Source organism: Squalius cephalus (genome assembly GCF_949319135.1).
Source record: "Squalius cephalus genome assembly, chromosome: 2".
Taxonomy (NCBI): Eukaryota; Metazoa; Chordata; class Actinopteri; order Cypriniformes; family Leuciscidae; genus Squalius; species Squalius cephalus.
This window is the reverse complement of record NC_137123.1, coordinates 1,237,404-1,264,239: the sequence shown is the minus strand read 5'-3', so window position 1 is coordinate 1,264,239 and position 26,836 is coordinate 1,237,404. Positions and strand designations below refer to the sequence as shown.

At 37.7% G+C, this 26,836-nt stretch overlaps 1 pseudogene across 1 annotated transcript in view; it reads left to right on the top strand.

Annotated features, from left to right (window-relative positions):
• The window catches only part of LOC307154376 (NLR family CARD domain-containing protein 3-like), a 60,548-nt pseudogene that overhangs the window by 5,201 nt on the left and 28,511 nt on the right, over positions 1 to 26,836 (top strand). The window contains exons 4-8 of the transcript XR_013824039.1: positions 9,511 to 11,348; positions 24,507 to 24,680; positions 25,271 to 25,444; positions 25,535 to 25,708; positions 26,497 to 26,670. The product of XR_013824039.1 is annotated as an NLR family CARD domain-containing protein 3-like (transcript). The remainder of the gene's footprint in view (positions 1 to 9,510; positions 11,349 to 24,506; positions 24,681 to 25,270; positions 25,445 to 25,534; positions 25,709 to 26,496; positions 26,671 to 26,836) is intronic.

Genomic DNA, 26,836 nt, shown 5'->3' with positions numbered 1-26,836 from the left:
TGATTGATGTAATTTCTTGTGTTTGTTTTTTATTTTTCCTAAAATCAATGAGCATGTCATTTGTTTTGACTACATTTAGTTGAAGGTGAGACGCCTCACACCATTCAACAAAGTCATCAATGACTGGACCGTGGCCTGTTTCACTGTCTTGGAGCAGGCTGACAATTACTGAGTCATCTGCGTATTTAATTATAGTCCTGTTTTCCCACCTGCTCTGGCACATATTTGTGTACAGGATAAAAAGCAAAGGTGAGAGTACACATCCTTGTGGAGAGCCTGTTGATGAACAGACTTTTTCAGAAAGATTGCCATTCACTCTCACTCTTTGTGTCCTGTTTGTTAAAAAGTTGAGGATCCAGCCTACCAGGTTATTGCTTAAATCAAACTGTTCTAGCAGCCTTGTGGTTAGAATATGAGGTTGAATTGTATTAAAAGCTGAGGAGAAGTCAATAAATAAAAGTCTGGCATGTGAGCCATTGTTATCTAAATGCTTAAAAAGTAAATTAAGTAAAGTGACTGTGGCATCTTCCACCCCCCTACGGGGTCTGTACGCAAATTGCAGAGGGTCAAGTAAATGCTCTGTTTTTCTCAATATTTCAGACCTCACCAATTTTTCAAATACTTTCATCACTATTGATGTGAGTGCCACTGGTCTGAAATCATTAAGGGTTTTAGTGGTGTTTGATTTAGGAACAGGGATAACCACAGCATCCTTCCAGACCTCAGGTACTAATTGTGCCTCTAAAGACTTGCTAAAAATGTGATGGAAAGGAGTACTCAATTGCTTTGCACAGGTTTTGAGTATGCGCCCACAGATATTATCTGGACCATGGCTTTTATTAACTCTTATAGAGAGGAATGCTTTTTGCACTTCTGTTTGCGTTATATTAAAATGTTGAACGTCTACTAGCTGTTTACTCAAATTGTCAATCTCATTGCTAAAATCGAAAATGTTAAAACGATTGTAAAATTGAACAAGAGCACTGGCCAGCTCAGTATCTGAACTGAAACCATTCAGCATGACTGGGCTGCTGCTCTTTAAATTCTGGAGGCCTGCTATGGTTTTCATACTGTCCCAGGCTGACCCAAGGTTGTTTGTTGCCATCTTGTTCTCCAGTTTGTATTTATAGTGTCGTTTTGCTTTGAGAATTCCTATTTTTAGATCCTTTTTTGCTATTTGTAGTTCAGCAATGTCACCCCCCTTAAAACATAAGTTTTTCTCCTTAAGCTATCTTTAACAGTTTTAGTTATCCATGGTTTGTTGTTAGGGTAGATTTTCACCTGTTTACATGGAACAATCATGTCTCTACAAAAAGCAATATATGAGCATGTCACATCAGTCCATTCATTTAGGTCATCCCCACAGGACTTTTGAAACATTTCCCAGTCTGTGCAATCAAAGCAATCTTGCAAGCATAATACGGATTCATCAGTCCAATCCTTAATTACTTTAATTTGAGCTTTATGTCTTTTTAGAACAGTTTTGTATGTTGGCAGCAAATGCACACAGTTATGGTCCGCTGAACCCAGCGGCGGTAAGGGCAGTGATTTGTACGCGTCTTTTATAGATCCATAGCAGAGGTCCAGGGTTTTATCCCGTCTGGTAGGGCAGGAAACATACTGGTAAAAATTTGTCAGTGTTTTCTTGAGACATACATGATTAAAATCACCAAGTATGAAATGTGGCGCCTCGGGTGAGAGTGATTGCATTTTTTGCACAGTTTCAAAGATGGTGTTATAAGCCGACGCAGCGTTCGCCCTTGGATGAATATAGACTGTTGTAATAAAAAGTTGTGGAAATTCACGGGGTAGGTAGAAAGGTCGTAGCGATACTGATAGAAGTTCAACATCTGATGTACAGATGCGTTCTCTTACAGTCACAGAAGTGCAGTATCGTTTGTTGAAATATAAACATACCCCGCCACCTTGAGATTTCCCCGTTACCTCTCTCTCTCGATCAAGTCGATAAGGTGCCCCAAATCCATCAATTGATAAATCGGTGTCCTGATCATACTCCGTCAGCCAGGTCTCTGTGAAAGCCAGGACACAACACTCCCTGAAGTCCTTCAGAAAGCTGACGTTTCCCTGGAGCTCGTCCATTTTATTCCTCAGGGACTGGACATTCCCGAGGATCATGGAGGGTAGAGGAATACGAGAAAGCCGCTGTTTTCGGAAGCGTTTCCTGACGCCTCCCCGCTTGCCTCGCCTTCTCTTTGTCGCTGTTTTACCCCCTGGGTCTTTTAGGATACAATCAGGCAGTTGTGACATGATGTCTGTGCCGCACGTTATCCCGCAGTTCAGTTGCAGCAGTGTAGTTCTGGTGTACTGTAGCCTTCCATGGCTAACAGCTCCTTTGACGGAGTTGGAGATAAATAAACCAAAGAAGAGCGTCCAGAGGGCAGAAATGATTCTAATGTCCATTCTGTATACACGCATACATAGACAACGCAATAAAAATAAGAACAGGACCGTAAGAACTTTTTCAATAAAATAAGGAAGGTAAAAACACAAACACGAGAGCTCTAAAACTTCCGCGACAAACTTTTCACTCACTCTCACTGCCGGTCGCAGCGTGCGCATGCGCCCAAACAGACTAGCCACGAGCCTAGTAAGATAGACCTAGTAATGATTAGCATTAGCAACGTAATTATTTGGCTAATACCGTTGTAGCATTGTCAACCTATTCACAAGCAAAATATAAAATTTAATTAAAAAATTAGCCTTTTTGTATCACCCAATACATGGCGATTCATAGGCTTTGCAAATATTATGCAATTTAATATTGATAACAACAAAACTCAAGCTTGATCTGTGTATGCAGTAAAATGACCTCTTAATTATTTTTTTGTGGCTTCTGAACAGCAGATAAGCCAGTCCCTCTGAGGAGGCCATGATGACGACAGGGACAGGTAGAGAGGATACCAGAGTAAACAATATGAATTAAAGTTATGTAACCCTCAGGTTGTGTTCAAAACCCTATAACACCGTCACCTTTTATGTTCCCGGTCAAAAATTAATAAATAAATTGTGGAATATTTTTGTTAACTTCTCAGCTTAAGTGAATTATTATTTAACCTTTACATTATTAGTTGAACCATGGTATTAATAAAAACTACACAATAGTAAGAGCTGAACTGTTGCTTCATTTATCCAATTTGGAAAAAGTGCTAATTTGGAATTCGACCATGGAAGTGGGCCAGTCTTGGGCCTGAAAATCCCGAGCTGAAAAGTGGCCCCACTCCGGCCCTGTCCTGACATTACAAGTCACACCTGACTATAACCCAGTCAACACGTGTATCTCACAGTGATCTCTCCATATGACCACAATGTGAGTTCACAGTGAGCTAAAAGTGTAACCGCACTGTGCACTCACTGTGTGCTCATATTATGGACACAATGTGAGTCACCCCAGCTAGAAATGTAATTGGACATGGACTCCAACATCACTCAGACGTCAAATTTTGGTTGAAAATGAAAATTGGATTGACGTGTAAACATCGGATCTCAGGCTCCAACTACATTAACCTGTTAAGCTGCAACCCCACTTTTGAAAAATCCCCAGAAATGACATACCCAAACTGAAACAGATACAGTTTATGAACCCTTTGTACTAAAAGCACAAGTATGATCTCATTTGAAAGCTGACACCTGGCAGTTTATTGTAAATGTAGAATTAATTATTGTCATAATGACAAAAATTGTTATAAATAGCTTCAAAGTTTTGTAAAGTTATTAGAAATTAATTTTTATGAAACATCCTCATGAAAATAAAATTGAAGTTGGCACTGTAGTAATCTAGAAATGCACTACAGCTAAAGCCACATGTCTAAACATTTTATGTTTAAAATCTGAAGATAATAAGTCCAAAACTCTGTATTTAGTTAAATGTTTTTCAAGACCATGTCAATGACTTTATTTTGATTTGACGCTAAAATGCTTCTGATGTTTATTGTTATCTTCTAACCATCTATGCAGTATATTGTCTCTATTGTTTTGTGGTGCAAACGAGCCCCATTCAGTCTCAGTCTCCCCCTGCACACATTCACACCTCTCCAGACTGGTTATGGCTCTAAATATGCATTTCTTTTGTCTATATTATAGTTACTAACGACTGGCTATTCACAGGCTATTCATAGGGTTTCAGTCCCTAATTTCTTTTCTCAAAGTTCACTTCACCTTTAAAACTGTATCAAATGCATTTCTTGAATAAGGAAACATTTCAGAAAGCATTCAAAAAGTCATAAAAGTATAACTTTTAGGTTGCAGGTGCACCTAGGGCTAGCTAGCATGTTAGCTTAGCACACCATCAATACACAACAATTTATGAGATTAAAACCATGTTTGTGCTCCAAACTTACTTTATAACACTTTATAAGTGTTTTAAATAATCTTCTGTGATCTAATTTGGCTTCAGATAAAAAAATCAGACAGAAAATATACTATTGTATGGTATTCTGCACAATGACAGTCTATATAGATTAGCATTACATTATAAATATAATCTATTATTATGGAAATACCTGGCATGGCTTGAAAAACACAGGTAACTCAAATATCATTGCAATCATGTTTATTGTCTTCAAAACATCTTTATCTGCATGTTACAGCGATCTCTTGTTAGCTTTGTGTGTATCAGTGAAGTCCTGGAATGTCACATGATCATGGCTCTTCTTCATGTTCCATATATGGACTATTATTGTGCATAATAGCGCCCTCAGGCTATTGGTATGAATTGAAAACACAGTATCAGAGATTCTAAGCATTTATAATGATTACATCGACGCATTTGGGTATAAATTCAATAAATATTATTCCTGTCTATAGAAATCTGATGTAAATCTATGAGAATCTTAGCCTGGGAAAACCCAGACTACTTCCGGCGAATTTCAATTCTCTCTTCAGGATAGTCTGGAGAAGAGCCCATTCAAACTCATTACTGTGCCGCTGAAATCGCGGCACCAATCAGAAACATTTGGGGAGGGATTTACATGATGACGACAGCGCAGCGAAGCTGAAGGAGTTCTCACGCAGTGAAAAATACATTGCGGAGCAGAGAGGAGACTGACAACACGCTGACAGACAGGACAGAGCAGGCTACTTTTCGGTTACGTTTGATATTAAACATATTAAACAAAGTCTCAGCTTACAAATTTGGTAATTTTTAAAAAGAAATTTAAACAATAAATACCGTTTTGTTGCTCTTTAATGTGCCGTGACAGATCGCTGTGTAGAGCATCAGTTAAAGCTGTTCTTGTGAACCGATAATCTCTTCCTTCTAGTTAATTTATAGCCTCAAATAAACATGAACAAACATAAGGAATGTTGTTTTAATGACGGAAAGTGGTCAGTACACTCCGTTTTTCAAGTTCAAATCTTTAATCATGTTAATCTACTCTCCTGACTGCTTTGTCGGACAAAATGGCGGATGGCGAAGTTTGATTGGTCAGATCACCTGTCAATCAAGCTGAGCTACGTCGGTTGGTGACGCCCCTTTGGAAATGATTCGTCTACATAGCTTCCCCAGACCCTTCACTCAGTTTCAACTGAGAAGGGTCTGGTTTTAACCAGGCTATGAGAATCTATCAATATTTCTCCAAATCTGCACATTTTTGAGCTAAAGCCCTGAAGGGCGTTGTTTTGTGTATCGCTGTCATGACGACAGCACGGGAGTTTTTTATGAATGAAAGCGGCTGTCGCGCATAATTCATATCAAAGGTATCGACTCATTTTTTCATTTCATAACTCCTGACACAAATTAAGAAATAACTGTCGCTATAAGTTTCTCAGAATACAATAGTGGTCAAATACTGAAACTTGAGTCTTATATCTTTTTAATGATGTATAGTTTGTCAAGGTATAACATTAAATCTGATAGTAACTTTGAACTATATATAAAAAAACCCGCTTCAGTGCGCCCGCGCACTGGCAACGGTTAACAGGTTAAACAACTCCACAAACAGCATTACCAGCTTGACTTATTACTAACCAGACTTTATTTCTGTCATATGTGTGGAAAAGTTCTTATTGAGATTAACAGAGGTTTAGATGTGGATGATTTATTGAAATTAATAGTTTGGTTTAATGTCACCATTATTGTGATCAGTGTTTGGATAAGTTAGGCAATTTGACTCTTAAAGTTTTAATGTTTGATTTTCCCCGGCCCGCTGTAACTGTTTGTTATGACAACAACAGTAAGAAAAAAATTCATCAGATGATGTCAGCTACTTGATGATGACGATAATGATATAATCATCATGTAGTGCTGATATGATCATCATCGTGTAATTTCTTGTAGACAATCATGTTTGTTATTAATTATATATAATTGTTTATAGTAATGTTTCTACAGCTTGACATCCAACTATTATAATACAAAAATCTGTAAGAAAAAAAAAAGACATTACTGTGTAATTTAGACACACTCAAACCTCAAGAATCAGCATGTAAATCTCGATAACGGTGACATGCTTCATACCGCAGTGCATTCTGGGAGCCACTGATAAGTTTTGTATGATGCACCCAGAATGCATTGTGGCATGAAACACGTCACCGTTATTGAGATTCACAGGCTGATTCTTAATAATAATAATAATACATTTTATTTGGAAAAGCGCCTTTCAAGGTACCCAAGGACACTGTACAGTTTGGATAGGCAGAGACAAGGAAATATAAAGACATAAACATAAAGAACATACAGGGTTTAAAATGTTATCATGCACACACAAGACATAGAAATTCACTGCGCACAAGGTGTAAAATCAGATCAATCAAGTCAAATTATGGGACTGCCAGGAAAGCTAAGCTAAAGAGATGGGTTTTTAATTTAGTTTTAAAAGTGGATAAACCTGTGCATTGGCGCAACTCAAGTGGCAGAGCATTCCACAGTTTGGGGCCTACCACGCTGAACGCCCTGTCGCCCATGGTGCGGAGGCGAGATGTGGGGACGTATAATAGGCATGTATCAGTAGAACGAAGGGTGCGTGAAGTCGTGTATGGGGTGAGAAGATCAGATAGGTAAGATGGGGCTAGATTATGTAGGGATTTATAGACAAGTAGAAGGTTTTTGTAGTGTATGCGATAGTGGACAGGAAGCCAGTGTAATTGCTGAAGGATAGGGGTAATGTGATCCCAGGGCCGTGTGCGGGTGAGTAGTCTTGCAGCAGAATTTTGAACATGCTGCAACCTATTGAGGGTTTTTTCCGGGATGCCGCAGAGTAGGGCATTGCAGTAGTCTAGCCTTGACGTTATAAATGCATGTATTAGTGTTTCTGCTGCAGATGAATTGAGGGCAGGGTGGAGTTTGGAGATGCTTTTGAGATGGAAGAAAGATGCTCTGGTGATATTTTTAATGTGTGACTCAAAAGAGAGGGTCGGATCAAATATTACTCCTAGATTTAGAATTTCAGAATTTGTTGTAGTGAAATAACCAGGAATAGATACCTGCACATTTTCAAGTTTCTTAAGAATGTTGGGTGTAGAAATAAGAATAGCCTCTGTCTTGTCTTGATTAAGTTTGAGAAAATTTTGAGTCATCCAGTTGTTTATGGCGTTTAAGCAATGAACCAGATTGGATAATGATAGTATATTGGCGGGTTTGGTGTGAATGTAAATCTGTGTGTCGTCAACATAGCAATGAAAATTGAGACCATAGTGTTGTATAATCTGGCCAAAGGGGAAGGATGTAGATTGTGAAGAGCAGGGGGCCGAGAACAGAACCCTGGGGGACACCATGTGACAGGGTTGAATTTGGAGATCTGTAATTCCCAATCGAAACAAACTGTTGTCTGTCAGTAAGGTATGATTTGAACCAAGACAGTGGAACACCAGTGATACCGAGTAACGCCTCCAGTCGAGAAAGTAGGAGGTTGTGGCAGATAGTGTCAAAGGCAGCTGTGAGGTCAAGGAGAATAAGAATACTGACATGGCCAGAGTCAGCAGCCAATAGCAGGTCATTTACTACCTTAACAGATTCTTGAGGTTTGTGTTTGTCTTAATGCAGAGTTTTAAATCTTATTGTTCACTGATCTTGATTTTAATAATGTAAGTAGCCAGCATACTTGATCACATTTTCTCTTGCTATAATAAGCAACTACAGCAGCCAGAGAAAGACTAACATTTAAAGTGTCAAGACCAAAGAGCCCAACTACAGCAAACACTGACCTCTACAATGGTGACCAAACCAAACTCTTCAAACAAACTTCAACATGTAAACCTCTTAAACATAATTTCTAAACATCGAAACTTCCCGCTATAACTGTCTAAGAATGTTAGGGGGGATAATGTTCTATCAATGTCATCACTAAACATGTTTGAAATGTTTATAGAGAGTGTTATCCTACCTTTTAGGAGAACATTCTGGTGACAAAAATAAAATTAGCTACAGAAAATATTACAAGAACATAACAATGCTCTCAAAACATTCATAGAACAATAACATTTCTAGCTGGGATGAGCTCATATTGTGGTCATAGTTTGAGCACACAGTGAGAGCGCTGTGAGGTTACACTTTTAGATCACTGTGAACTCAGATTGCTGACGTTGTGACCACATGGTGACATCACTGCGAGATCATAGTGTTGACTGGGAAGTCATGTGTCGAAATAATATCGGCTTCACCGATAAATGGCACGTCTGAAGGGAGACGAGTCAACCATGGTGACAGATAAATCATTATAATGTGTTGAGTTTAATAAAGACACGGAACTCATCACGGTAAAACGCAATGAACATGCGTCACTCTTTTACTTTCGTTTTCAACAACATAATTCTCTTCAGGGAAAACCCATCAAGGAAAACACATGCCAAGGCTCGACAGTAACGCTTGTCTGGGACACTTGTGTTTTTTTGTTTTTTTTTGAAGGGACAAGTGAGAGAGAGAAACAGGTCATGTGAGTGATTCCTTCAGAGTGATCACTGGTGAATCTGACTGCAGTAGATGTGAAAGATATGAATAAAAATTATTTCAGTTATTTCAGCCAGCGCTCATACCTGTATTTACATCCTGTTTTCGGTCGAAGGCCATAGTAATCGATTGTCGAGTTCACGCGCATTGGTTTAGTACCTATGATCACGCGCGTGAACTCGACAATCGATCACTATGGACTTCGACCGAAAACAGGATGTAAATACAGGTATGTGCGCTGGCTGAATAAACATAGTTTTTATTAATATCTTTCACATCTACTGCAGTCAGATTCACTCGTGTTCACTCTGAAGGAATCACTCACATGACCTGTGCACTTGTAATGACACATCAAGGATGTTAAGAGGCTAAAAGCAGGTTTAAAACTTGCCCCACTGAAGTCAACAGGGTGCAAATTTTAAAAAGAGGATAACTCGGTGTAGGCAACACCGATTTTTGTCGTTGTTCTCTGTACTGACAGCACTCCAAATTTACAAAAAAAAAGCTCAATATTAAAATTGACCGGAGTTCTCCTTTAATGTGTTGCTGTTCCTTGCATGTTTTATTCACAAGTTCATGTTTTATGTTTGTATTTTGCTACCATTCAGAGATGATCAGACTGGAGACCAGGATTCTCCTCAGCCAGTGAATGATGAACTACAGAGAGTCAAACTCAGACACAAAGCCAGCATGAAGAACAAGTATGAGGGATTATTTGAGGGACTGAATCTCCAAGGGAATGAAACCCTCCTGAACAGGATCTACACACAGCTCTACATCATAGAGGGAGAGAGAGAAGGAGTGAATGAAGAACATGAGGTTTTACAGATGGAGAAAACAGCCAGAACACAACACTCACAAGACACTCCAATCTACTGCAATGACATCTTTAAAGCCTCTCCTGAACCAGGACGCGAGGAGAAAGAGCAGATCAAGACTGTTCTCACTAAAGGCATCGCTGGAATCGGGAAAACCGTCTCTGTGCAGAAGTTCATTCTGGACTGGGCCGAGGGAAAAGACAATCAGGATGTAGATTTCATGTTTGTGCTTCCATTTCGAGAAGTCTTCACAGACTTCAACTGGACTTTCATCCTGAACTTCAAGATCTGGACTCAAAGATTTATGAGGAGTGTAAAGTTGTGTTCATCTTTGATGGTCTGGATGAAAGCAGAATCACACTGATGTTTTCAGACGCTCAGGAAGTTTCTGATGTGACTGAGACTTCATCAGTGGGTGTGTTGATGTCAAAGCTCATGAAAGGAGATCTGCTTCCCTCGGCTCTCATCTGGATCACCTCCAGACCAGCAGCAGCCAATCAGATCCCCTCCAAATACATCCACCGTCTGACAGAGATTCAGGGATTCAATGAGCCTCAGAAGGAGGAATATTTCAGGAAGAGAATCAGTGACGAGCATCAAGCCAGCAGAATCATCTCACACATCAGAAGAGCAAGAAGCCTCCACATCATGTGCCACATACCCGTCTTCTGCTGGATCTCCTCCACTGTGCTTCAGAAGCTCCTGGAAGAAGATCTGAGTGCAGAAATCCCTCAAACTCTGACTGAAATGTACATCCACTTCCTGCTGATTCAGATCAACATGAGGAATCAGAAGTATGAAGAGAGAGATCCAGAGAAACTCCTGCAGTCCAACAGAGAAGTGATTGTGAAACTTGCTGGAGTGGCTTTCCATCAGCTGATGAAGGGCAATGTGATGTTCTATGAGGAGGACCTGATTGAGAGTGGCATAGACGTCACTGACGCCTCAGTGTATTCTGGGATTTGCACTGAGATCTTTAAGGAGGAATCTGTGATTCATCAGAGGAAAGTCTACAGCTTCATTCATCTGAGCGTTCAGGAGTTTCTCGCTGCTTTCTATGTGTTTTACTGCTATTTAATGAAGAACAAGGAACCACTGCAGCTTCTGGGTGAATTCAGGTCTGATGAAGTCTCTCTGTATGATCTACTAACATCAGCTGTAGATAAAGCCCTTGAGAGTAAGAATGGACGGCTGGATCTGTTCCTGCGGTTCCTGCTGGGCGTCTCACTGGAGTCCAATCAGAGACTCTTACAGGATCTACTGACACACACAGAGAACAGCTCAGAGAGCATCAGGAGAACCACACAGTACATTAAACAGAAGATCAAACATGGATATGATGAAAATGATTTTGACGAGGTGATTCATCTCTCAGCTGATCAATCCATCAATCTGTTCCTCTGTCTGCTGGAAGTGAAAGATCAGACTCTGTCCAGAGAGATTCAGGAGTTTGTGAAATCAGACAAACACTCAGAGAAGAAACTCTCTCCGTCTCACTGCTCAACAATCTCCTACATGCTTCAGATCTCAGAGGAGCCGCTGGATGAGCTGAACACCATGAAATACAACACATCAGCTGAGGGTAGAAGAAGACTGGTACCAGCTGTGGTCAACTGCAGAAAAGCTCTGTGAGTGTTTAATCATTAATAACTGAAGAATCCTTTTAATAACATATCTTACATCTTTACAGGGGTCATGACATGTAGTTTTTACATTATTTATTATATTCCCTGAGGTTCACTTATACTAGGGGAGCCAAACTCAGTTCCCTAGAGCACAGGTTTTCAAACTCTGGGTCGCCAGGATGATTTAAGGAAAATGGAGTTACATTTAAAATAAAATACAAATAATAATTTGTTTTTATAAAGTCATAGTCTATAGGGCTGTATAAAAGGAATAAATATGCTAAATATATTTGACTTAAATAATTAACCCTCTGGGGTCGACAAACGCGCCCGCGCGTTTTGCTGGATTTTCTCCACATTGTAGCACAATAAACTTAAATTACTCCATCATTTATGGTCATACAGAAAAAAAGAAATATAAAAAAAGAATCTGTGAGATGTCTACTTTTGTATGTGTCAACTTACAATCAAATCAAAACATTGTGCTTTTTTAAAATAAAGAAAATAAACAGGGTGTGCTTGCTTTCTGCCTCTCCGTCGCGGTGAACTTTTTTTTCTTGAGCACGTCTATAAACTGAAACAAAACTCAGCGAATACTTGTCACACATTTATGAGCCATATATCTTTATAATCATTTAAGTGTGTACTTTTAAATTATCGGATTCAAACTGAAAACAATTATTCTCTGCTTAAGTAATTTGTATAAAACCAAAAAGATGTCCAGTTTCACAAGCGCTTGCTCATTATTTTTTATTTGACCACGCCCACACGCGCAAAAGAGATTGACATGCAAATCGACCACGCCTCACACGAACGCGCTCCTTACCTCAAAAACAAAGCACCAAACTTCACCAAAGTCTCTGCTTTTCATCGAGTTTGGAAGACAAGCCGTGAGCTTACATTGGATTTACCTCAGAAGAAGAAGAACTCAATTTGAAGACAAGAAAGATGTAAGGTAAGAAATTCTTAATTATTAGTTAATGTTATTGTTGCATAAACTTCACATTGCAGTTGAACCGTTACTGTGTTTGTGGATATCTGCTCAAACGTAGATGTGTGTAATATGGTAACCATAATGTATCATATTTTGAAGCGAGCTCTGCGTTTGAATGTTTCATATTTTGGAGCAAGCTCTGCGTTTGAATGTAACATATTTTGGAGCGAGCTCTGCGTTTGAATGTTTCATATTTTGGAGCAAGCTCTGCGTTTGAATGTTTCATATTTTGAAGCAAGCTCTGCGTTTGAATGTAACATATTTTAAAGCGCGCTCTGCGTTTGAATGTAACATATTTTGGAGCGAGCTCTGCGTTTGAATGTTTCATATTTTGGAGCGAGCTCTGCGTTTGAATTAGGGCTGGACCCGAGTATTCGAATGTTCGAATATTCGTTCGGTGGGTTGGTATTCGATTTGAAAATTTGACATTCGAATATTCGTTGTTGTTTTTTTTGTTTTGTTTTTTTTTCACACCTGGGATCCCCCGTGAAACGGTTCTCATTCGCGCTTGAATAAGGCCGGCGACACACTGGCTGCGTGGTGTGAGCGTCTCAGCTGCATGGCGTGTCCGTTTTTATTTCGGCTCCCATGTTAACAGGTTGGAGTTGCCTACGTGAGACATGCGTCTCAGGCGCGGCTCGAGCCACGCGGAAAACGGGTGCATGCTAGAAATAGAACCGACGCCGGGAGCTAGAGCGCAGAACAGCAGAGTGTGTATGGACCGAAGTGCATGCCTGAGGTTGTGTTTTGGGTTAAGCTACCTTGCTTTTACATTGTGGAAAATAGAATAATAGAAACAAAATGTATTAGCCATTTTACCCGTTATTATCAATCTAAATTAATTTCGTTTTTAATTTAGGGCCTAACTTAATTTTGTTTTTCTTTATTTAAATTTCGTTTTTCTTTATTTAAATTTCGTTTTTTTGTTGTTGTTTTTTTTCGTTTTTCTTTATTTAAATTTCGTTTTTCTTTATTTAAATTTCGTTTTTCTCAATTTAAATCTACCCTTTACTGTGTCAGTAATTTGATTGTCAGAAAAATATTAGACTACCTTAAAAGTATTGCTTAAGTTAAGTTAACAGACCTGTGTGTACGCGTTTTAAATCACTAGTGCAGTGTCCGTTCTCGTTCTCATATAAGCCCTGCCCGCGTGAGGCGCGCCGCTTCCCTCTCGTGCTGTTCTGTAGTTTACTAAAAGTTTATTAATTCTGAACGTGTTGTGTCTCGCGTGTCCATCTATATTGCACCAAACGCAACACTGCACTCCCTTGTGAAGTCGATTGGATGAACGGTTCTCGAAATGATCAAAATGCAAACGGATATACAGACACATAGAGATTCCTGCCTTTATTAGAGAGAATAATATATTCAGCACCCTCTCTCCGAAGCTTCAAATATTCGATGTTCATTACTACCGAAGCTTCGGAGCTCAAAAAATGGTATTCGGACCAGCCCTAGTTTGAATGTTTCATATTTTGAAGCGAGCTCTGCGTTTGAATGTTTCATATTTTGGAGCGCGCTCTGTGTTTGAATGTTTCATATTTTGAAGCGAGCTCTGCGTTTGAATGTTTCATATTTTGAATCGAGCTCTGCGTTTGAATGTTTCATATTTTGGAGCGCGCTCTGTGTTTGAATGTTTCATATTTTGGAGCGCGCTCTGTGTTTGAATGTTTCATATTTTGAATCGAGCTCTGCGTTTGAATGTTTCATATTTTGGAGCGCGCTCTGCGTTTGAAAAGCAAAACACACCAAACAATAGGCTTCATGTTTTTATATTGTAATCAATATATTTTTTCTCTAGCGTAGTTGTTACTGAAATCTTTTGGAAGATTTAATTTATTGTTATTATTATTTTATGCAGCACTGCACGTAGCCTATACCTACAAGGCACAACAAACCTGGTGTTCATTATATTGTTGGAAACATATTTGTGTGTGTGTGAGTATTCTGTGAATTTAAAAAAAAATTAACCAGAAAAATCTAAAATATATTCCCAAAATCGTGCAGCCCTATAGTTTCTCTTGATATCATTATGTTCAGTTTTTATTTTTTTGTTTTTACAGGGCCCAGATGCAACTGAGTCCTGCTGACTTCAACATTCACATGAGTCTCTGTACATGAACATGGTAAAGTGAAAATAAAACACCTTGGAAATGAAAGGTATGTACAATGTTTTTAGGAATGGCACAAAGGTCTTTGGATCATTGTTTTTAATAATGTGCTTTTTTGTCATTTGTTGTGTATCTTTGGATTATGTTGTGTTGTAAATAAATCCAAACAATTGAAAAGCCATTCTTTTTTAAATCTCCTCATTCTTTGTGCAAGGTTGCTCAGAATGACCGGGCCTGATAGCTCCTAATAGGGCCATTAGGGGAGGGTCTTTGTCTTTCTCAGGTGTGAAAACCATACATATTAATGATGTGTTTACGCCTCTTCGCATAAAGCTTTCTCACACAAAACACGTCTCACAAATTTTTAATCATTATATTGGCTTATCTGAATGAGTTGTCAGGATGATTTTAACATAGTTTTGGAGCAAATATTCTAGGCTACATGATACAATTTTCAAAAGTCTTGTGAAGAAATAATCAGTATGGGTTTCATGACCTTATTTCAGTGACAATTTTTTTTCGTATTTTCACAAACCACGCATAAACATCATTATCTCAAAACTAGGGCTGAACGATTTTGGAAAATAATCTAATTGCGATTAGTTTTACCAATATTGCGATTGCGATTTAATATGCGATTATTTTTTAAGCTCTTTATCTTTTCTATAATTTCAACAAAAACAAGCAATACATCATTGTAAAATAGGATGGGAAGCCGATCAAAATTTTTTCTTATTAATTAATCTTATAATTATAAATATTTTAAGTTTTATTAATAAGTACTTTTAAAAAGAATTACACATTAAAAAAATAAATACAACTATATGTTAAGAATTTTAACTAATATAGCTTCAAAACATAAAAGCAAATAAAATAAAAACATTAAAAACATTACAAGCAATAAACAAAGAGTGCTTTCAGTATTTAAGGGTAGGCTGTCTTAACGTTTTCATCTCTTTTGAAATATAAGATGTGGTTTGTCCTGTCTGTTAAAATAACTGACTGCGTTTACATTAATTTCGCGTCATTAAAGCATTTTGAGATGCAAGTACATTTAACCACGTAGACGGAGTCGCTCACAGCCGCATGCTCAAGCGCTCTTCACAAAGCGCGTGTGACTATTTGAAATTGAAAGCAGCTTATTCTGTCGGTGATTTTCATATTTTTAATATATAAGCAGGGTTGGGGAGTAACGGAATACATGTAACGGCGTTATGTAATCAGGATACAAAAATCCAGTAACTGTAATCCGTTACAGTTACGCCAAAAAACGTTGTAATCAGATTATAGTTACATTTTGAAAAAAGGGGGAATACTTTCAGGATTACAATGGTTTAATTTAAAACTAAATAAATCAGTATTTTGGCATAATAACACTAGCTATATTAAGCGCTGCTTGATTATACAGTAGTTCCTGGTTCTGTTGCCAGTAATGACTCACGTGTGCCACGCGCTGGTGCTTTTGCAAATAACAGCTTTCTACAATCTCCTCAGACGCAGATTGAATCACTGCTGCTAGTAGAAACGATGCTGCCTGCGGGTAAAATCGCTTTTAATTCATGGAAATTCCGCTGCTATTTTGTAGAAATTAGGAGAGTAGCTTTTTTAGTACCCAAAATGTCCTTTCTTAATCTTGTTTCACGTAACGGGATGATCGCTGTCTAGGTAACGTAGGGGAACTCCCACTGCCAACGCCCCAAGTTCAGTCAGGCAAATTAAGAAAGATCACGGCTTTAGTCAACATGTAGGCCTATTTTAAACAAAAAATAAAAATAAACTAATATGTAGATTGTGTAAAAATTTTAAATGTTGTGTTTTAATTTTTTTAGTTAAAATTAGTTAAAAATAAAACAAAATAATCTGTAATACCATACATTAGCCACTAGATGTCTGTATAGCCCTTTACATAAATATATATTCAGGCCTGTGTGTATATTTAGCAAATATTGTACACTGGACCAAATTCTTAATAAATAAAAGTTTATTTATTTATTTTTTAATAATATTTCTTCTTGCTTGACTTTATTTATATATGTGACCTTGAAGTAATCCAAAAGTAATCAGTTACATTACTTTCATATTATAGTACTTTGATTACGTTACTGAATACTTTTTTTATGAAGTAATTTGTAACTGTAACGGAATACATTTTTAACCCCCTGAGGTCGGCTGTCGCGCCGGCGCGACAGGCTCGTTTTTTTCCGTATGAGTGTAAAAAAAAAAAAAAAAAAAGAATTAATTTTTATCTTATATGCTTGTGTTATACATCAATCGATCCTGTTTAGTGTGTATTTTTTTTTGTGTATGCTCATAATAAAAACAAAGTGTTGTGCTTTTTGCCAAATAAAGAAAAATAAACATGATGCGAGTTCTGCCTACTCTCCGTCAGTGAAGTCAATTCTGAAACGCGTCCGAAAATGAACTGTAACTCAGCGAATACTCAGTCAAACAGGCATACAGTCACACAGGCATGAAGCTTGAATTTTCTTCTTTTAAATGAAGTAATTTTTATAAAAAACAAATATTCACAGTTTATGTAATATGTATGCAAAGAGAGAGATGTCAGTCGTTCTCATCTCAGCTAATTAAGTTTTAATGTGCTCCGCCCACGGAGAGCGCGCGCTATTCAAACGCAAATGTGAGGCGATCCAAACAAACCTGTGAAACGCCCACATCAGCTGGATAACACACACCGCGAGTTCACTTTCAGACTTATGTACTTTACGATGCTGTGAGGAATACTACTATCTTGATAATAATCCTGCAAAAATTTACCTCAGAAGTTCTGGAAGTATCATTTCGAGGAGCAAACGGATCCCGCTGAGGAATTAGGTCAGTTCTGTTTGCTTTGTTCTAATCTGAATGAATGAACACACAGATGCGTGCTGTTGTGGAGCTACTACAGCTGGCAAAAATACTGTTTAAATCTGAATTGCGTTTCTGTGTATGAATGAATGAACGAACGAACGCACAGATGCGTGCTGTTGTGGAGCTACTACAGCTGGCAAAAATACTGTTTAAATAATATGAATCGCGTTTGAATGAATGAACGCACAGATGCGCGCTGTTGTGGAGCTACTACAGCTGGCAAAAATACTGTTTAAATAATATGAATCGCGTTTGAATGAATGAACGCACAGATGCGCGCTGTTGTGGAGCTACTACAGCTGGCAAAAATACTGTTTAAATCTGAATTGCGTTTCTGTGTATGAATGAATGAACGAACGAACGCACAGATGCGTGCTGTTGTGGAGCTACTACAGCTGGCAAAAATACTGTTTAAATAATATGAATCGCGTTTGAATGAATGAACGCACAGATGCGCGCTGTTGTGGAGCTACTACAGCTGGCAAAAATACTGTTTAAATATGAATTGCGTTTCTGTGTATGAATGAATGAACGAACGAACACACAGATGCGCGCTGTTGTGGAGCTACTACAGCTGGCAAAAATACTGTTTTAATATGAATCGCGAATACAAAGAAAGATTACACTGGAAATATTGTTACAATTTTAAATGTTGTTGTAATTGTATAACCTTAATTGTATAAAAAAAAAAAATATATATATATATATATAAGGATAGATGTAAACAAAATCTTAAAAGGTCATTATAAGCCTTCTCTTTAAATAATTTTATTATGCTTTATTAGTGACACATTTGGGAAGAGAATATATTCCAAATCTGAAAATACAGTATGAGAACAATTAACTGCACAATTACTAGAAATGTTTACCTTGGATATTGTACAATTTGCAAGCAAAATTTGTGGAAAAAAACAACAAACCAGTTATATATTGTCCTTGCATTTTTGTGGCTCATTCACACACCTGAATGAAAGGCTCATTACGTATGCAGCCTCATTATGCGGGCCCCATTGACTCCACAGGTGTGAATCACGCCCACCCGCATATGGCCTTTCCAAACAAAAAGTGTTTTACAAGATTTAAATCAATGTATTGTGTTATGTGAATGATTAGGCAGGATGATTTTCACATAATTTTGAAGAAAAAATTCTAGGCAACATCATCCATTAGTCAAAAGTCTTATTTACATATATTTAGAATGTGTTTTATGGCCTTATTTCAGAAACTTCAGTTTTTTGTTTTTGAAAAAACCATGCATAAACATTATTCTATCAAAAATACAAACATGTACATGCAAGTTGTTCACATATTATGGTAGCCCTGTTTGTGCTAAATAGAGTGAATTTACACCTTTGCCATTAATATGTTTATAAGCAACTGAAAAAAGCACAAATGTCAGGGCATGTCAGAACATCTCAAGGACCCCAAAAACCCCTCAGACCCCAGAGGGTTAAAGTAACCCTCCCAAGCCTGTATATAAGCCAACTGCATTCCAAAAGACATATGATGCCTTCTTAGAGCATTTGTAAGGAAAATACCGGCGGGCGAGACTACAGGAGTAACATCAAGCAAAACACGCGTATATTATAGCGCATCTTGTGCAATGCAGCCCACGAATGTCCTTGTAATTCGCTTCAACTTTTCCGAACTTTATGAAAGATTATTTTTCGGAAGGTTCGAGTGGTGTCGTGTGTGCGTGTGTGTGTGTGTGAGACAGAGGAATTAGAAGCAAGCAGAATATGGTTGTTTATAAAGCACACGCAGCGCCATCACGTATCTGTGTTTAAAACTAAGCTCAGACTCTATTCTGAAATTATCTGAATAGATACAAAATCGTTGGAGAGAATCTATAACACAATATCACATAAATTAAACACAAACTGTTCTTTCCTGTAGCCTATGCCAGGTCTATGCGTAGCGTGCCAAGTTGATGCTTCCTCCGTAGTGCAGACTGCTTTACTCTCGCGTGTCACGTGACCAAAGTTTAATCGCAGCTTTTGCGGTTAGAAAATCGCGTTTCATCATATCGCGATATTATCGCAAATGCAATTAATCGTTCAGCCCTACTCAAAACTACAAACTTTTACATACATGCTGCTGACATATTATTGTTGCAGAGTTTGTACTAAATACAGTGTTATCAGACTTTAGCCATGAAAATGTCACAAGTAACAGAAATAAGCACAAATGTCAGAGCATTTTCTGACATGCCCTGTTATTTGTAAAAAATATCAGGGCATGTCAGAAAATTGGCATTTTCTCAGGGCATGTCAGCAATTTTTAAAGCTAGGTCTTCTAAACATTAGATCACTCACACCTAAGGCAGTTATTGTAAATGAAATAGTCACAGATAATAGCTTCGATGTACTTTGCCTTACTGAAACCTGGCTTAAACCAAATGATTATTTCGGTCAAAATGAGTCTACTCCATCTGGATACTCCTATAAGCATGAGCCCCGTCTGATTGGTCGTGGCGGCTCTGTTGCAACAATCTTTAGAGATATTCTCAATGTTACTCAGAAAACGGGTTATAAGTTTATTTCTTTTGAAGTACTTGTACTAAATGTTATGCTCTTAGATGTTAGAAAAAATCCATATTATCTCTAGCCTTGGCTACCGTATATAGACCGCCTGGGCCTTACGCTGATTTCCTAAAAGAGTTTGCAGATTTTCTCTCAGATCTATTGGTCAATGTCGATAAAGCATTAATTGTTGGAGATTTTAACATACACGTAGATAATTAAAATGATGCGTTAGGGGCTGCGTTTATAGATTTATTAAATTCCTTTGGGGTCAAACAAAACGTCACCGGACCAACTCATCGTCTTAATCATACACTCGATTTAATTATATCATATGGAACTGAACCAACCGATATAGATATCATTCCACAAAGTGATGATGTCACTGACCATTACTTGGTAACTTGCATATTACGTACTGCTGTAATATGCCATGCTGCGCCGCGTTATCGACCAGGCAGATCAATCCTTCCATCCACCATAGATAATTTCTCAAATTGCTTATCTAATCTGTCTCAGCTGCTGCCTGAACCCAAACAAACAGATGAATTAGAAGAACTAACTAGCACTATGAGCACCATTCTCTCTAGAACATTGGATGATGTTGCACCCATTAAATTAAAAAAGGTCAGAGAGAAAATTAAAGCACCATGGTACAATAATACTACGAATGTTCTAAAGAGAGAAACCCGTAATTTAGAGCGTAAATGGAAACAAACTAATTTAGAGGTCTTTAGAATCGCGTGGAAAGACAGTATGTCACGTTATAAAAAGGCCCTAAAAGCGGCCAGGGCTGAGCACCTCCGCAAACTAATAGAAAACAACCAAAACAATCCAAGGTTTTTATTTAACACTGTGGCTAGACTAACAAATAAACAGACGTCACCTGAACAAAATATCCCGTTACAGTTTAGTAGTAATGATTTCATGAACTTCTTCACTGAGAAAATAGAAAACATCAGAACCACAATTGTAAACGTTCAATCCTCAATCGCGCCTTATAATTCAGTCTCAATTATCCCCCCGCAAGAACAATTACAGTGCTTTACAACTATAGAACAAAAAGAGTTAAATAAACGTATCACTTCATCTAAAACAACAACATGTTTATTAGATCCTATACCAACTAAACTACTGAAAGAAGTGTTACCTGTAGTGGAAGAGCCTCTCCTCAATATCATTAACTCATCTTTATCTTTAGGTCATGTTCCAAGAACATTTAAACTGGCAGTTATAAAACCTCTCATTAAGAAAGCACAATTAGATCATAATAATCTAGCAAATTATAGACCCATTTCAAATCTTCCATTTATGTCTAAAATACTAGAAAAAGTTGTGTCCGCTCAACTGGGCTCTTTCTTGCAAGAAAATGCTATCTATGAAAAGTTTCAGTCTGGATTCAGGCCGCATCATAGCACTGAAACTGCTCGTTAAAATCACAAATGATTTACTTTTAGCTTCTGACCAAGGCTGTATCTCAATACTAGTTTTACTTGATCTAAGTGCTGCGTTCGATACTATAGATCACACAATACTCTTTAGATCGACTGCAAAATTATACTGGTGTTCAAGGACAAGCATTAAGCTGGTTTAGATCATACTTATCTGACCGCCACCATTTTGTCTATTTGAATGGAGAAAAATCAATCATAACTTCAGTAAACTATGGAGTGCCGCAGGGATCTGTGTTGGGCCCTCTAGTATTCTCAATATATATGATGTCACTTGGAAATATTATAAGGAAACATGGAATTAGTTTCCATTGTTATGCTGATGACACTCAAATATATATTTCATCACGGCCGGATGAAAACACTAAATTATCCAAATTGACAGAGTGTGTTAAAGATATAAAAGATTGGATGACGCGTAATTTTCTTTTATTAAATCCAGACAAGACAGAGGTAATACTTATCGGTTCAAAAAACCGCCCACAGAACCTCTCACAATACAACTTTGACATTGTAGGATGTCCTGTTACTTTATCCTCTACAGTAAAAGACCTGGGTGTTATACTCGATTGTAACCTTTCTTTTGAAAATCATATTTCGTATGTTACAAAAACAGCCTTTTTCCACCTTAGAAACATTGCTAACCTACGTAATATGCTATCAGTTTCTGATGCAGAAAAGTTAGTTCATGCATTCATGACCTCGAGACTAGATTACTGTAATGCTTTATTAGCTGGTTGTTCTGCATCCTCAATAAACAAGCTACAGTTTGTCCAAAATGCAGTCGCTAGAGTTCTTACTAGATCAAGAAAATATGATCATATAACACCGATTTTATCATCACTGCATTGGTTACCTATAAAGTTCTGTATTAATTACAAGGTATTGCTACTGACTTATAAAGCCCTAAACGGCTTAGCTCCAGTCTATTTAACGGATATTCTATCGCCCTATAATCCATCGCGCTCTCTAAGATCAATAAATTTGAGGCTTTTGGTCATACCTAGGATATCCAGATCAACCAAAGGAGGGAGAGCATTTTCACATTTGGCTCCGAAACTCTGGAATAGTCTTCCTGATACTGTTCGTTGCTCGGACTCGCTCTCCCAGTTTAAAACTAGATTAAAGACGCATCTTTTCGGCCAGGCATTCATATAATATTTTTAATCTTACAGTTCAAACTACAATCCGGCCTCTAGTTCATAAATGCCAGAGGAGAACTGGCCCCGACTGAGCCTGGGTTCTCCCAAGGTTTTTTTTTTCTCCATTAGGTCACCTGATGGAGTTTTAGGACACCATTAGGTCACTTGATGGAGTTTTTTCGGTTACTTGCCACTGTTGCCTTTGGCTTGCTCAGTTGGGGATATTTTGGGGATATTTTATTTTATTTTATCAATCAATAAATTCCACCAGAAACAAACATTGTTGTATTATTTTATTTTAATTTAATACTGTGAAGCTGCTTTGATACAATCTGTATTGTGAAAAGAGCTATACAAATATACTTGATTTGATTTGATTTGTGCTTTTTTCAGTTGCTTATAAGCATATTAATGGCAAAGGTGTAATTACACTCTATTTAGCACAAATATGGCTACACATAATATGTAACATGTATGTACATGTTTGTATTTTTGATAGAATAATGTTTCTATCAAAAAAACAAACTAAAAACTAAAGTTTCTGAAATAAGGCCACAAAACACATACTTAATGTGTGTACATAAGACTTCTGACTAATGTATTTCTCTAATGCAGAGTTTTTCTTCAAAATGATGTGAAAATCATCCTGCCTAATCATTCACATAAAACAATACATTGATTTAAATTTTGCAAGACACTTTTTGTCTGGAAAGGCTATATTCGAGTGGGCGTCAACGATCCAACACCATCATGCATATTTAGTGGTTCACACCCGAGGAGACAATGGGGCCCGCATACATAATGAGCCATTCATTCAGTTGTGTCACTGAGCCACAAGAAAGAATACAAGAGCAATATATATATATATATATATATATATATATATATATATATATATATATATATATATTCTACCAAATTGCTACACCGTTGGAAGCATCTCTTTTTTTTTCACAAATTGTGCTTGCAAATTGTATAATATCCAAGGAAAACATGTAGTGATTGTGCAGTTAATTCTCATACTGTATTTTCAGTTTTGGAATATGTAACCTCTCCCCAAATTTGGCACTAATATAGCACAATAAAAATTATTTAAAGAAAAGGCTTAAATTCAGCCATTATAGCCTTTCTTCTGGCATAATGCTTGGCCATTTACAAATAATGTAACCCCCTATAGATGTAATCCACCTATTAACTTAAGCCTTGTTAGAAAACAAACAACAAAAAACTATTCATGGAACTTTTAAATGCGAATTATTTAAAAAAAAATGATTGTATGGAATAGAAAGCTCCTGCAGCAGGTGCACAAAACACAAATACTTTGTATTGTGCATTTATTAGCTACTTGTTTCGGTGAAGAGATGTCACTTTCGCTTTGTTATCATGGATGTCCAGAATCAGGAAGTGCACACAGGACGCGTCATGCAGAAGAGGTCACGTTGAAGCACGTCAGATGATTGACAGCTGTACAGTGAATAATAACGCTTCGAGGTCAGATCTGACGCAAATCAGGAAGAGGAGATACACACCTAGCTCCGTTAGCTGTTTGAGCTCTTCAGATCGCATAATTCAGTGGAAAATGAATAGGATTTTTATTCTGTATGACCAAAATATTTTTCTAACGTGATAATTAATCATTTTTCTCCAAATATGCGCACTATTGGACTAATAACCCTGGCAGATGCTGTTTATTATATGTATTTGACCACAAATAAACCGGAGAAGACGAGAATGAATGTTGTGTGAGTTTTGATTTCTATTCAAAATAACGATTGTTACAGATTAATTATTTTGCACTCCTGGCATAAATTAAGAAATTAATGTCACTGCAAACCAGTTTAATCATAAACAGTGGTCAAATATCGAAGCTGGAGCCTTAAACTTTCCTTATGATGCTGAGTTTGTCCAGATCAAGTAAGAGTGTAATGTTTTGACGAGTAATGAATTTTGAACAACAAAAATCCGGGATCACCAGTGATCCCTGCCGGGCAAGGGGTTAAGGTGCTACTGCTGCCCCTTTAAATAATAGCACCCTGAACCCCAACTTATTGTGCTGTATTTACTCTCTTCTAGTCTTGTTGGCTGTAATCTCACTGGTCAGGATTGGAAAATTGTGTCATCAACTCTACAATCCTCAAACTGTGTCCTGAGAGAGCTGGATCTGAGTAACAATGCCCTGCAGGATTCAGGAGTGAAGCTGCTCTCTGATGGACTGAGAAGCCCACACTGTCAGCTGCAGATACTGAGGTATTTAAGTCAAGCCAAGTCATCCTCATTTATATAGCGCTTTGAACAATGTTGATTGTTTCAAAGCAGCTTTACAGAGATAAACGTATAATTTAAGGTAACAGAGATTGTTTTGGCTTTACAGCGGTTCTTTAATAAAGTTATTTTACAGCTAAAGTTAGTTTGATTGATTCGCTTCCATCGCAACGATAGTTTGTTATTAAATTAGGGGCCGCCAAGACGACACCATTCTCTCTACACAGACTTTAAACATGAACCTGTGATAAACGCTGATGGCGTTCACATGCGCATTAAGAATTGGTTCTATAGTTATGTGCGTTTGAATATATGTGTGCAGGTTTGGAGTTCACTACAAACCAAGACTAAACAAAGTACTGGTCTTTCCTTATAAATTTTGATACAGAATTTATTTTATTTGTCACTTCGGGGTAGGTACGCGAAATTGAATTTTCCCGATGACACTTTATCTGTAGCGTGTTATCTTTTGTGTTATCTGTTATCTTATTAAGAACATATAAGAAATAATTTACAGTCTGCCAGTCATAATGTTGATGTGTGTCTGAAGATGGTCTGACTGTGTGTGTCTTTAGGTTGCCTGGCTGTATGTTGACAGAGGAAGGCTGTGGTTATGTGTCTTCAGCTCTGAGTTCAAACCCCTCACACCTGAGAGAGTTGGACCTGACGAACAATGCCCTGCAGAATTCAGGAGTGAAGCTGCTCTCAAAAGGACTGAAAAGCCCACACTGTCAGCTGCAGATACTGAGGTATTTAAGAACATATAAAAGATAATCTACAGTCTGCTGGTCATAATGTCGATGTGTGTTTGTAGATGATCTGACTGTGTGTGTGTGTAGGTTGTCTGGCTGTATGGTGACAGAGGAAGGCTGTGGTTATGTGTCTTCAGCTCTGAGTTTAAACCCCTCACACCTGAGAGAGCTGGATCTGACGAACAATGACCTGCAGGATTCAGGAGTGAAGATTATTTCTGAAAGACTGAAGAGGCCAAACTGTAAGCTGCAGATTCTGAGGTATTTAAGAATATATAAGAGATTTACCACACCAACACAGAAAAGATACAAAGGGACAGGTGCTAGCTGTTGGAGATTATGTGGGGAAAGGGAATCTAACCATTATCATATTTTGGGGAGTGTTAGATATTAACCCAGTTTTGGCAAGGGATTGAAGGAAGAAGCTGAAGGGATTTGAAGGGATTGAAGGGATTGAATTTGGAAGCTGTTTTTGAGGTGATGATTCCTTTCAATTATGAATGTTTATATCTGGCTAATAGTGCTTTTGATGGTTGGAATAACATCAATTAGAAACTGATGTTAATTCTTCTGGCAGCTAGTAAAAAAGTAATTACAAAGAAATGGCTAAAACCAGAGCCACTTATAGTTGATGATTGGATTGACATAATACACTATATGTGATGTAAAAGCTAACCCAGATAGTATACATTTGTTCAATATGGAAAAAAAATACTGATTACTTTTCTTGAAGCATAAATGGTCTGTAAGGTAATGTTTTTTTTAAGAATTATAAGTAATAGCTTCTTTTGTTCTTGTACATAGTTGCTGTCAAAATGAGGAAAACACAAAACATCTGTATAAGCTTGAGTTTTGAATTTCCAAGACCATTGACAGATATGATGGGTTATAATGCTGTCTCTGTATTGATGTATATGTTTTTGTTTTATTGTAAAGAAAAATGTCTGCCTTGATATTTGTCCGCTGAAATTGAAATAAGTACATAAGAGATTATTTACATTCTGCCAGTCATGTGTGTTTTTATAGATGATCTGACTGTGTGTCTGTAGGTTGTCTGGCTGTATGGTGACAGAGGAAGGCTGTGGTTATGTGTCTTCAGCTCTGAGTTTAAACCCATCACACCTGAGAGAGCTGGACCTGAGCTTCAATCACCCAGGGGAATCAGGTGTCAAGCTGCTCTCAGACAAAAGGATGGATCCAAACTGCTCACTGCAGATACTCAAGTATGTGGGACAATAATAGGCCCGGTTTACTCCTTAACCCTCTGGGGACCAAAAACGCGCCCGCGCGTTTTGCTCGTTTTTTTTTTTTAGCAATGAAAAATAAACACAAAATGCTCTGTTAATTTTGATCTTTCATTTTCGTGTAATACATCAATCGATCCTGTTC